At 41.3% G+C, this 12,649-nt stretch overlaps 1 protein-coding gene across 1 annotated transcript in view; it reads right to left on the bottom strand.

The window, feature by feature from the left end:
• LOC131361393 (testis-expressed protein 2-like) overlaps positions 1–10,890 on the bottom strand; it is a 36,699-nt gene extending 25,809 nt beyond the window's left edge. The window contains exons 1-2 of the mRNA XM_058402460.1: positions 10,723–10,890; positions 9,788–9,858 (exon numbers count right to left, since the gene is read on the bottom strand). The gene's annotated coding sequence lies outside the window, so the exon portion shown is untranslated. The remainder of the gene's footprint in view (positions 1–9,787; positions 9,859–10,722) is intronic.
• Between the last annotated feature and the right edge of the window lie 1,759 nt (positions 10,891–12,649).

Genomic DNA, 12,649 nt, shown 5'->3' with positions numbered 1-12,649 from the left:
GCAAAGCAAGGGCCATAAAGGCATGGATGAGTGAGTTTGGTGTGGAGGAACTTCACTGGCCTGCCCAGAGTCCTGATCTCAACCCGACAGAACACCTTCAGGATGAATTAGAGCGGAGCCTGCCCAACATCAGTGCCTGACCTCACAAATGCGCACCTTGAGGAATGGTCAAAAATACCCATAAACACACTCCTAAAGCTTGTGGAAAGCCTTCCCAGAAGAGTTGAAGCTGTTATAGCCGCAAAGGGTGGGCCAACTCCATATTACATTCATGTGCATGTAAAGGCAGACAACCCAAAACTTTTGCCAATATAGTGGTGCAAAAGAAAAGAAGAAAAGCATCTCTGAACCTCGAGGCAGCTGGACTACAACATAAGAAAACCACATTTTCCCCAGCTCCACTTTCATTGGGTCTGTGAACGAAGAAGCCTCAGATTCCTGTTCTATAAAATTCTATAAAATTAAAACGGAACGTTTCTATACATGTTTCACTATTAACTTTTCCAGAATAAATAATAAAAGTACCTTTTGAACTTAATGGACTCCGACATCACTCCTAATCATTTGCTTTTGCAGATCACCGGGCTTCTCCCAACTTTTCAAAACAGAGAAGTAAGAACCGCTCAAGAGAACCCAGATTAAGCAAGATCCGTACTGTATAAACCATGTGAAAGAAAATGTCACATGGTAAGTAGTCAGTCGGTTCAGTGCGGTAAAACTACAGCTTGCACATGACCTTATAGTCAGAACACTGTTGGTCAAACTCCCTTATGCTTCAACGGTCATTCAGTTTTTTCCCCTCCTCCTACCCCCCATCATTCGTTATCCAAAGTCGTCCACTCTGTTAGACTAAAAGCTTTGTTTTCAGCATGTCTCCCAGGCGTCTGATCACAGGAGAGATCTTGGAACTAGCCGACCGTGAGCATCATGAAGCATGAGCGATTTTCCTGATAATGATCTTTAAAGTGAAACACTCTGTACACTTGGGTTTTAAACAAACTCCCAGCTTAATCACAGCGGTTACAGCATGATGGGCAGTTCAGCTGCACACACCACAGCTTTCAAACCCTTTCAGAGAGAAGAGGAAAAACTCATTCACAGTTTGAGAAAGCAAAATCAACTCCTTATCTGTCCTTATGAGGCAGCTCTCATTTTATATTTCAAGTATTATGGAGCAAATGCTCCTTTTATACACGCCATTCTTTATCTTATCAACAGAAGCATAGTCAAATAATGTGACGGAATGTGATCCCCCGATTTCATTGTTAAATATGATTAATAATTCCTAACATTAATCACAAATGCTATCTATCTAATCTCCCCATCTATCTATCTATCCATCCATCTATCTATCCCCATCTGTCCATCTATCTGTCTGTCCATCTGTCCATTTATCTACCTATCTATCTGCCTATCTGTCAATCCATCCATCCATACATCCATCCGCCCATCTGTCCTATCTGTCCATAGCTGATTTTAAAAAAGGTACACCATACATGAAGCATATAATCATACTATATTATCACGTGTGTGTGTGTACGGAGGGAAAAGGCAGACCGAGTTCATATTTTGGAAATACAAGGATGTGTAGAGGTTGTCACTAATTTCCCGTTAGACTTGTTCTGACGACTTGGATTTGTCTCTGGTTTGTCCAAGGAACTCCTCAGGCTAGCATCAATTAGCATGCATTAACTTCACGTCAAGCAGGAACACAGTATCAGATCTTCTCATCATGACAAGACAGGTTGCTTTGCTGAACCCGTACATCCTGCGATTCCCATTAGTGTGCGTTGCCTAGTGAGGGGGCAGGAGGGCTCCTGTGAAAAGCCACGTGGAAATCCAGCCTCGAGTCAGGTTTCTGCTCGTTAACGAACAATCCGATGACAAACCGAAGCAGTCGAGTGAGCTGGAAGGACCTTAATGCTTCTGCGTGAGCGGCAGCACACAGATAGACAGATAGATAGATGCCTTGTGGGAAAACACGAGCTGCTCTGATTCGAGACTTGGGTTTCACCTCAGACAGTCTGAGTTTTAAAACTATAAATGATTCACTGTGGTAATAAGGACGGATCGTCGTATACAGTTTACAGCTGATATAAAAAAAATGCTAGCGCTGAGCTGAACAAAATGGCATGCAGTTTGCATGATGGTGACCAGTTAAACCTGTTAACACAGCAATATCTTAGCTACAGTGGAAAACTTTACACAGCAAACATATTTGGATCATCGACTACATTTGCAGAAATTCAGAAACGATAAATCGTTGAAATATATTGTACGAGGGGAGAAGAGTAATAGGTGTTGTGTTGAAAGGATGCTTTTCACTTGGCTCAGCAACTAGACAAAAGAACAAATATTCTCTTGCTTACAGGTCACACTGGTTACATTATCACACCTCCTGCCTCATATTTATAGCTGCTCACCTGTTAGACTGGCACCCATGGTAACAAGACACTTGTGCCACAGGTACAAAGTCATGATTTTCAACGCAGACTCACTAATCTAGTTTTTCTTCTCCTCTCTTATCTTCTTATTACCTTGTTGCACTTGTTTTGGTCGGGTGTGTGGGGAAACGTCTATCTTTTTCTCCTCGCTGCCAAGGTAATGACAAAGCAACCTTTAAACAGTTTCTGTTTTTCCAGTGCATGAGAGCTGGCAGGATGAATTCATTCCAGCTCAAAAATGCTGTTGGTCTGGAACATCAAGGCAGGGCTGGGCTGGCTGCGTGTACAGATAACCCCAGTGCTGAAATAATATAAACTCCTTTGCCAAAAAAGCATGTTTCCTCATTCTGATTCATCTTGCTCCACCCCCATCAATCAAAGTTGTTTTACACTGCTCAGGCATAACATTATGCCTAATATTGTGTTGGTCCCTCTTTTGCTGCCGAAACGGGCCTGACCCGTCAAGGCATGGACTACACTAGATGGTGTGCTGTGGTTTCTGGCACCAAGATGATAGCAGCAGATAGATACTGACCACTGCAGACCGGGAACACCCCACAAGAGCTGCAGTTATGGAGATGCTCTGATCCAGTCGTCTAGCCATCACAGTTGGGCCCTTCGTCAAACTTGCTCAAATCCTTACTCTTGCCCATTTTTCCTGCTTCTAACACATCAACTTTGAGGACAAAATGTTCATTTGCTGCCTAATATATCCCACCCACTAACAGGTGAGGAGATAATCAGTGTTATTCAATTCACCAGTCAGTGCTCATAATGTTATGGCTGATCGGTGTAAATTGGAATGTGTACTTGGTAATACTGATACACCAACCTCTGATAGCATCTGACACGTCATAAGCTTAGTGTATGTTGTCTCGCTATTTTATGATAAAGATGACAGCCAAAACAAAGCAGACGCAGAACTACAGCATCTTTGTAATACAGAAACAGTCCGATTTTTATTTTTTAAATGTCAAATATAAACTAGAATCTCTTCCATGGCAACACAAAGCATTAATCTACACAGCTCTTATTCAGAACGATCTTATAAATGATCAGTCAGCGATAATAAGGGATCCAGTAACCACAGAGACATGAAATGAAGTATGCCTTGCTTTAACATTACAACTCCACCGGAACTGATGTACGTATTAAGAACAAATATTTATGAACACCTGACGGTCACACCCATATGTAGGTTTTCTATAAGCTGTTGCAACAAAGCACATAACAGTATACAGGACGTCTTTGTACGCTGTACGAATACAACGTACAACTTCTCTTCACTGGAACCCTGTGTAAACCAGCATGACATTACAAATGTACACAATGTGAACTGGAGTGCGCTGACCTCAATCCCGTTAAACATATATTGTACTGAACTGCACCCCGGGCTTCCTCCCCCAACATCAGCACCTGCCTCACTAATGCATTTACAGCTGAATGGGCACAGTCATGCTCCCAAAAATCTATCGGAAATCCTTCCAGGAATTAATGGAGGTTATTACAACAGCAAAGACGGGACTAAATGTTCACCAGGGTGATCAATTTATCCATTTCCTGTACTGTTTATCCTATACAGGGTCACAGGGAAGCTGGAGTCTATCCTAGGGGAATCGGGGGGGACAATTTTTATTGCCAATATTTAAACTGGGGTAAAAAAATAAATAAATAAACAGAGGTACCATCAAAACATAACCATGAAGGAACCCGTCCTTCCTAAAGGAACAATATACCGGTCAATGAACCTCACTGATCCGAACCCTGGACCAATCACTGGACCAAACGTGACTTCAAAACCATTTTGGTTGCCAAAGCAACAACTGGTTCTTTCAGAAGTAGACGTATTGATCTGATCTGAAAAGAAGTTCAATACTCTTAACTGTTCATTCTAACAAACGCTAACAAACGTTAAACTATGTGTTCTGGTCAAAAGCTGTCAAAAAAAAGATATTTTTGGTTGTAACCGCTTTTGTAAAATCCTAGCTATGTGTAAAAACTCAGCTGAACCCATATTCCACACCAGAACCCTACCCACTAAATGAATTTAAGTACCAAGTCGCAGTAATTTGAGATGCAGCTCATGGCAGGAGGCCAAACTTTTCGCAAGCTGCTCATACAGGTGTGTCTCCACTAACTTTCCTCAAATTGCTCGATAAACCTGCTGATGACAGGAGAAACGAGCCAAGCATGGATTTACAGCAATAAACAAAATAACACAAGATAAAGGCGACTGATATGCACGAAACTACTTCTTTTTTTTCCCCTCAACCTGCTTAATGGCTCTTTTTAATTCGGCTGGAGTAGTTTAGCAGGAAACGCATGCCAGTCAGTCAGGAACAAAGCACACCGGTCACACCTGATTTACAAATACCAGAGCTAAAGGGCAGACAGCTGACCAGCCCGGTTATCAACCCTCAGAAGTGACTGTAACAAATAAGTAAAATAAAATAAAATAAAATAAAATAAACACGCCATATCGTATCGTTAAGGTCGTCTTCCAGCACGGGTTGCGAGTATATAAATACAGATTGCCTGATGTTGTCTCAGTGGGCGTTGAAGGAGCAACTACCATAAAGATATACGAACAAGACATGGTCCGATACTGAAAAGCCAGTTGAATATAACGAAAAAGAAATCCTCAGTTGTATATAAATCATGGTGGACAGGTTCGAAATTCATTAGCTAGCCCACTGGTTACTATACAATGTTGTTACCTGATCCTGTATTTTGCTTCCTTAAGAAAATAATAACGTAAGGAGAGATAGTTAGATTATGCATTAATAGAGATTATGATACATGATCATTACCTTCCTCTAGCAAAGTTTTTCATGTAGATGCTGTGTTTTTCTTATACCATGCACTAAAAGTACATACTTTTAGCGTGCAGCTAAAGAGTACACAAATACTGGGACGTCACGTAATGGAAGAGAACTTTATTGCCCAGATATGTACACCGTCAGCATGAACAAAATGCTTCACTTTATCCTTTAATTTATACCATATCATTTCATTAAACATTCCCTTGAGTTTTGCCACATTTTATTTACTTCTCTTTGACAAAGGTATAAAAACGAGGTGAAGGAAACCCTCACAAATCCCCGTGTGCACGGATCCACAGACCATCCCCGTATCTTCGGGATACTCGTTACGGCATTACGTTTGGGACAAAATCGTTCTGATCTGGGACTCTATTTAGGACGGATAATAGGCGAATTCGGACGCAGATATTGTATCACAGGAAAACCCATACTACCGACGGCATCATGCACATGAAACACAGACCGATTTGGATTCCTCGAAAAATCCATGTTTTATTACAGCTTTGTCCTAGAATTTGTTTTAAAAAAAAAAAATTCTGAAAAGCTTGTGCGTCATGTGTGCAAGCTAATTACCTTAATAAATATATAAATAAAACAAATCTGGTAAAAAATGGCTCTAATGATCGTGAGATTGAGCCCTGGCTGATGTGTGCAGTCATGCAACAACACATTACATTTGAAACACAGCAACATACCAAATGAAATCGCTTGCTTCGAGGAAGTCAGGGTTTATTTTCTTAGAATATTGAGCCTTCTTATCTGACAAGCAAAAAATCTAAAATAAAAAAAGAGCAAGAACATACTACATAACATATACCGGGAAACATTATTCATGCGCTTGAGAGACACAAAAAAAAAGAAAACCACTGTGTACAAACACTTCCATTTTCCCCATCTGGAGGAACAGACTGAAAAACCCCTGATATCCTTCATCAAGCAGAAAGCAGACGCAGACATCTGTAAAGCTCTGAGACAGCGCGCCATTGAAGCAGTGATAAAAGAGAGAAACAGCCCTGATCTGATACCTGAGTAACAGCACTCGATATTAAAATAAAAGTTTGGTAAGAATATAAGATGTGCAAGTCAGTAGAAAAGAGAGAATCGGTGAAGAAATCGAGCGACTGCTGTTGCACTGCTGACGATTTTTCTTCTTCTCCTCCTCCTTGATTAATTGGTAGAAAATGTGCAGGTTTGCTGCAGGACTAAAATAGAAAGCTGTAACTAAGCGAAGCTCGAGTTTTCATTGAAGCAGCACAAATGGTCAGGGTAACAGATCAGAGTCCACCGGTCAGGACGGGGCTTAAAATGCAGACGCAACATCGCCGCAGATGTATCGTTTTTGTTTTGTCTGCATTCGCAAACTCTGCATGCACAAAAACAGCCAAATTTACACTTCAATATGAACTAGAAAAACCAGTGCAAACCAGCTGAAGGATAAAGGTCTCTGCGTGTCATTTGATTCAACCCCAGTAAATCTGACCACAGTCTCTACAAAACTGCATCACCCCCAACACACTGGCCTTTCCAGAGACGGGATGAATTTGTTGCATGTATTGTATTTAGCGTCGAGCTACGTCTCGATTCTTTGGGAGAGACTAGAATGTAGTGAGAGTAGAGATACACTTTGGAAGCACCGCTTTGCTCATCCGTGCACCGTGAAAGCTGACTCTACGCATCGTGGCACCCTAAAGCACCTGATGTCTCCGGCAAAGCGTTACGAATTTCCCTGACACAGAACACTGATGTGCTCCAATGTTTGGACTAGCAAAGAGAGAAAATGGAGTTTTAATTGGGAATAATAAAAGAATAAATAATTAATGCAGACACAGTTGGCAATACACCACACATGATGAGTGTACAGCAGAAATGTTCAGCGTCCAGCGTCATCACCTTCCCTGATAATCAGAAACCACTTCTCAATCGTAGGAGGTCTGATATTATCTTCATTAACGCTTTTTTGGACCAGGAAGTGCAACATGGTCCTGAACCTGAGACTGTGTGTAGGTGGTGGTGTGAATGTGAACTCGTACTCTGGTCTGCACTTCCGGTTCAGGACGTGAAGTAACCTGTGCATGAGTTTTACCCGAAGACATACAACACAATTCTATTTCTACAACACAAGTGTACCACGAGCGGCAGGGGGACTGTAAATGCAGATAATCCGTTTCAGCCACACGAAATTATGACCAATATGACCAGTACGAAGCGTATGTAAACTGTATGGATGCTTACAAAGAACTGACCCAAGCCAAGCATTCCACCAGGTCAAGGATCCTCACAGGAAGTCGTGCCACCAAGCATGGGCTAATAATAGAACAGAACAGCCAAAAGTATGTGGACATCACCACCATGAGTGCAGTCAGTGTTCCAGTTTTTCCCCTAAAGGTGTTCAATGGGGTTGAGTCAGAGTCAGGGCCCAATACAGGACACTCGAGTTCTTCCACTCCAATTTTGTCAAACCATGTCTTCATGGAGCTGGCTTTGTGTACAGGGGTGTTGTCATGCTGGAACAGGGTTTGAACCTCTCAGTTCCAGTGAATTGATCCTATACCACAGTTCAGGATGTGATGTTCAGATGTCCACAAACATTTGGCTTTTGAGAGTATTTTCAGATAATATTATATATATTATACCTGGGGTTACTTTGTCTATAAAACACGACGTGATGCGTAATCTTTACAATATTCCAGGAATAATTACAGCCAGCGCTACTGATAAATTCGACTTATTTATTTTCGGTCGGAAAATACGCCATAAAAATCCACCCACGCTTTCTTAAGAGCAATAGAATAGCACCCTGTGTTTTCTGTCATTACTTGCAGGTAGGTGTGAGGCTGAAGATTGCGTATCCTGGTCAGTAGAGGTGAGCTCATTGTTCCATTGAACAGGTGGCCAAAGATCAACTCCATGAGTCATCTCTACCATGTCCAACTCCAATAAATTCTCTGTGGCTTACACAAACCCCAATTACACAGCGACACTTCCTCTAGAAACGCTTCCGGCACCGCCACCCTACCCCTTCTGAGGTAACAGTTTTCTTAGAAGGTCTACATTTGAATTGTAAATGACCTTTGGCTAACTGCACTGTGGCCATGTTCATGCTCAACCTTTCTGTGTAATCATACTTGGGTACTGCTGAGATATATATATATATATATATATATATATAAATGATTTCAATATTTCTCATGATGTTTATCTAACTTTTTATGATAGACAATATTCCATTAAAATATATAATACTGTTTACTAAAAGATCTCTTCTCTATAGAATCTCTGTAGCGTTTAATCCATCACCATTTCTCATTGTCTATACTTTAAAAGAGATGGAATTAAATGCACTGTGCCGAATGTGCTCCAGAAAATAAATAAAAAAAAGATAAAAAGCTCCCCAACTCTACCTCTGTTTTCATTTGGACATGAACGGAATGTATGGAATTTTCTTTGTCCAGAAAGACACGACAAAACAGGAAGTCTTTACATTCGCCAGCAAACAGAACGGCATCACGGATGAGATTTTGAAGCGTCCGTAAGAACAATGTTGTGTGTGGATGCGTATACGTGACAAGAGTTTTTTTTAATTGTTCTTATTTTTCCTTGCTCCCTGTAAAGAGCATGCAGAGTAACGAGCAACCAGTAAAAGACGCTGGGCAAGTCTCCCTGAAGATGTCTGAAATCGTTCTAAACCAACAGCGAGTTTCTCTTACAGTCAATGCCAGGGTTTGATCGAGTTGACGGACGGCTGAATGGACACACGGCTAAATATTTCGGTCTATAATCAGATAGCAGCTGTCAGAATGTCCACAGACGGGACAGATTCTTTAAATGTTTTCTACACTGACTGAAACACATCCAAAACAGAAACATGTTCCAGTTCAGCAAAGTCTGTATGAGATGCCAAAAGTATGTGGAGCAGGGGTTTGGCATATTTGGCATGGTAAATATCTGGACCTGTCGGCTACTCAAAGTCGTGCAGTGTGAAAGGAGTTCTGACTGAAAAACACATCGGTGATGACCTACAGCCAATGAGAGGGGGCAGCGGTCAGTTCGGGGAGGAGTTATAGACCACAATATCAGCAAGCATGGCATCGGTTGGAGCACAAAATAGTTATATAGTAATATATAGTTTAATAGAGTTTATAGATTTTTATCAGAAACAAAAATGTCTTAAATATAGTTATATCAGAATAACTTTTATATCAGAAACATTTGCTTGACCCTAGAGAGCTCCCCCTATCAAACCCCGGGGGCCGTGGAAAAATTGTCCGGTATCAAACCGGTCCATTGTACAAAAAAGACTGGAAAACCATGATGACCAGCTACATAATCACAGTACAACCAACTGACCGAAGATGCTGAGGTTAGAAGTTTATAAGTGTACTCATGAAAAAGACTGTACTACAGTGTAAAGAGAATGGGATTTCAAGTCAGGATCTTTAGTCCACGCTGCTTAAACAGAATGTCTCCCTCTTCCTGAAACACTTCTACTTTACTAAGTGACTCTGAATTCTGAAATCTTACCTGGAGCTCAGCGCCATTTACTCCTGTCCTTCTCCAGCATCTGTCCGGCGATGACTGATATCAGGAACGTCCTGTAAACAGAGACTGAGATCATAAAACAGAGACATGCAAGAGACACACACACACACACACGCATGCAGACACATGCACACATACACAGACACACACATATGCAGACACACGCACACAGACACACATACACACACACAGACACACACATACGCAGACACACACACACAGACACACACATATGCAGACTCACACATGCAAAAAGACACACATGTGCAGAAGCAGACACACACGCAGAAGCAGAGACATACACACACACACTCAGACACACATGCAGATGCAGAGACACACACAAGCAGTTACAGACACAAACGCAGACACAGAGGCAGACAAACACACACACTCAGACACACACATGCTGAAGCAGACACACACCCCTTCACACAGCTATGGCATGAATAATGTTCAGTAAAATGCCAAGTCACTGACTAAACTCACACACATGACACATCACTTTAAAGAGGTTTAAGACAAGATCTGTTATGGGATCATGGTTTTGGTGACAGTGGAGAACATTACACCTTCTAAAGACACACACACACACACACACACACACACACATTTGAGATCAGCACGTGAGCACTTTAATAAACATCATGTTGTGCTGAAAAAGGAGACAAATAACTGACATGACAGCTGTGAGATTGGCTTGTATTCAAATTCCTGAAATGTTTATGTGTAATTAAACATTCTAAACATAAATATAAATAATAAACGGCCTATAAGAAAAAGTTGACCTTAGTCCCACTGTGTTGAGTAAATAAACCCGGGGCTTAGTGACCAGCATGACTCTGCTTCAAACTAAGCCCTAAATCAGGCTTTTTTAACATCTAAAAAACACACAAACAACTAATCAATCATCTTACCGTCCTCATTTTCCATACACAACAGCCAGGAAAACACTTTTGTGTTAAAAACGGACGAGTTTCTCCGCTCAGCTACACAAACAATAACTCCTGTGTGTGTGTGTGTGTGTGTGTGTGTTATCCTTCACGCGCCGTTGTCAACGCTCTTTTCCGTCTTTCTGTCTCAGCCTGCTGTCAAGAGGCGTTTATTTGTTTTCTTCCCACCCGTATTCCGGTTAACTCCGCCCCTTCTGACGGATGATTGGCTGATCCGTCAGGCTCGCCGTTCTGTTGTGCATTTTGGTTTGACGCAGCAACGTGATCGACGTCGAATCTGTCCAATTATCAAGTTAAGCACACGTATAGCGTTTTCGATCCAATCGGGTGTCAGTGTTGAGTGAGTCTAGCCAATTACAATCAAGAAGGCGGGATTTTTTGGGGGGGGGATTGTAACTGACAAGAGTTTTTGTTGAAACACGGATTGACTGTTCTTCAGGCAAAACTAATCGAAAGTAGTTTTAGAGAACTTTTCGATAATTGATTGAGTGTGTAAAAATTCATTATGTAAATAAGATAAAACAAAATAAAAAGAATAACTGTCTAGCATTTTAGTTCAGGTGCATTTTAACTATAAATAACTTTTAAAAGGGAATTTTTATTTTTTATTTTTTACAAAGAACTGTTTTGTTTACATACATTTTTTACCCCTTAATTGTTTTGTTTACATACATATTTTACCCCTTTCCAAACAAAAGAAAACAAAACAAAAACAGCATCACAAACACTTTGGAAAAGATCCATCCATCCGTTGACTTTACCCGCTTTATTCCTAATTAGGGTCATGGGGATCTGCTGGAGCCTATCTCAGCACACACTGGGCGAAAGGCAGGGGTACACCCTGGACAGGTCACCACTCCATCACAGGGCCACACATATAGACAGACAACCACACACACTCACACTCACTCCTATGGGCAATTTAGAATTACTCTGGAAAAGATCCTTCCTCATAAATTGTTAGCAAAGTGCTTTTCTTCAATATTTTATAAACCTCCTTTGTCAACCTAGCTTGTGCACAGAAAACTCATACATTCATGCAGCACACAAACTAGCAGCTTATAATGAGTGGATTTGGATGTACCTTTGTTCAATACAGCTGCTGAGTTTCACACAGAAAAGCTAATGTCATTAAAAATGGTTGCCAGGTTTCAGCACAATGCCCATCCCATCCCAGCTACATCTCAAAACCACACAAAAGGCCTAAAACTAGAACAAATATAAGGCATTAGAAAAGATTAGCAGACACATTTTCTTATTCACATAGAAACTAGATCACTGTGCTGCTCAGGCATTTCTGAAGGATGGACATTACCCGCTTTATAATTATAATCCCTCTTTCCTTCTTCCAGTCTTTGCAGCATATATTAAAAGAGAACAGTTCACATACAATTTGTTGTCTATACCCACTTTATTCCTAATTAGGGTCATGGGGATCTGCTGGAGCCTATCCCAGTGCACATTGGGCGAAAGGCAGGGGTACACCCTGGACAGGTCGCCAGTCCATCACAGGGCCACACATATAGACAGACAACCACACACACGGGCAATTTAGAATTACCAATCAACCTGATATACATGTTTTAGGACTGTGGGAGGAAACTGGAGTACCCGGAGTAAACCCATGCAGGCACGGCGAGAACATGCAAACTCCACACAGAAACAGGTGCCCCTGCCTACTTGAACCCAGGACCTTCTTGCTGTAAGGCAACAGTGCTAACCACTAAGCCACCGTGCTTCCCCGTATTAGAGTTCATTGGTGGTCCTGAGGAGTTTAGCTCAATTTGGCAACCCTGTCATTAACGCTATACTCAATCATCGTAATGCCCCAAGGTCCATACAATAAAATCCATAAATAAAAAATATAAAATATATGAGGCTAAGTTGACTT

The sequence above is a fragment of the Hemibagrus wyckioides genome, linkage group LG11 (assembly GCF_019097595.1).
Source record: "Hemibagrus wyckioides isolate EC202008001 linkage group LG11, SWU_Hwy_1.0, whole genome shotgun sequence".
NCBI classification, from domain to species: Eukaryota; Metazoa; Chordata; class Actinopteri; order Siluriformes; family Bagridae; genus Hemibagrus; species Hemibagrus wyckioides.
The sequence above is the reverse complement of the archived record's forward strand: the minus strand, read 5'-3'. Positions and strand labels throughout refer to the sequence as shown.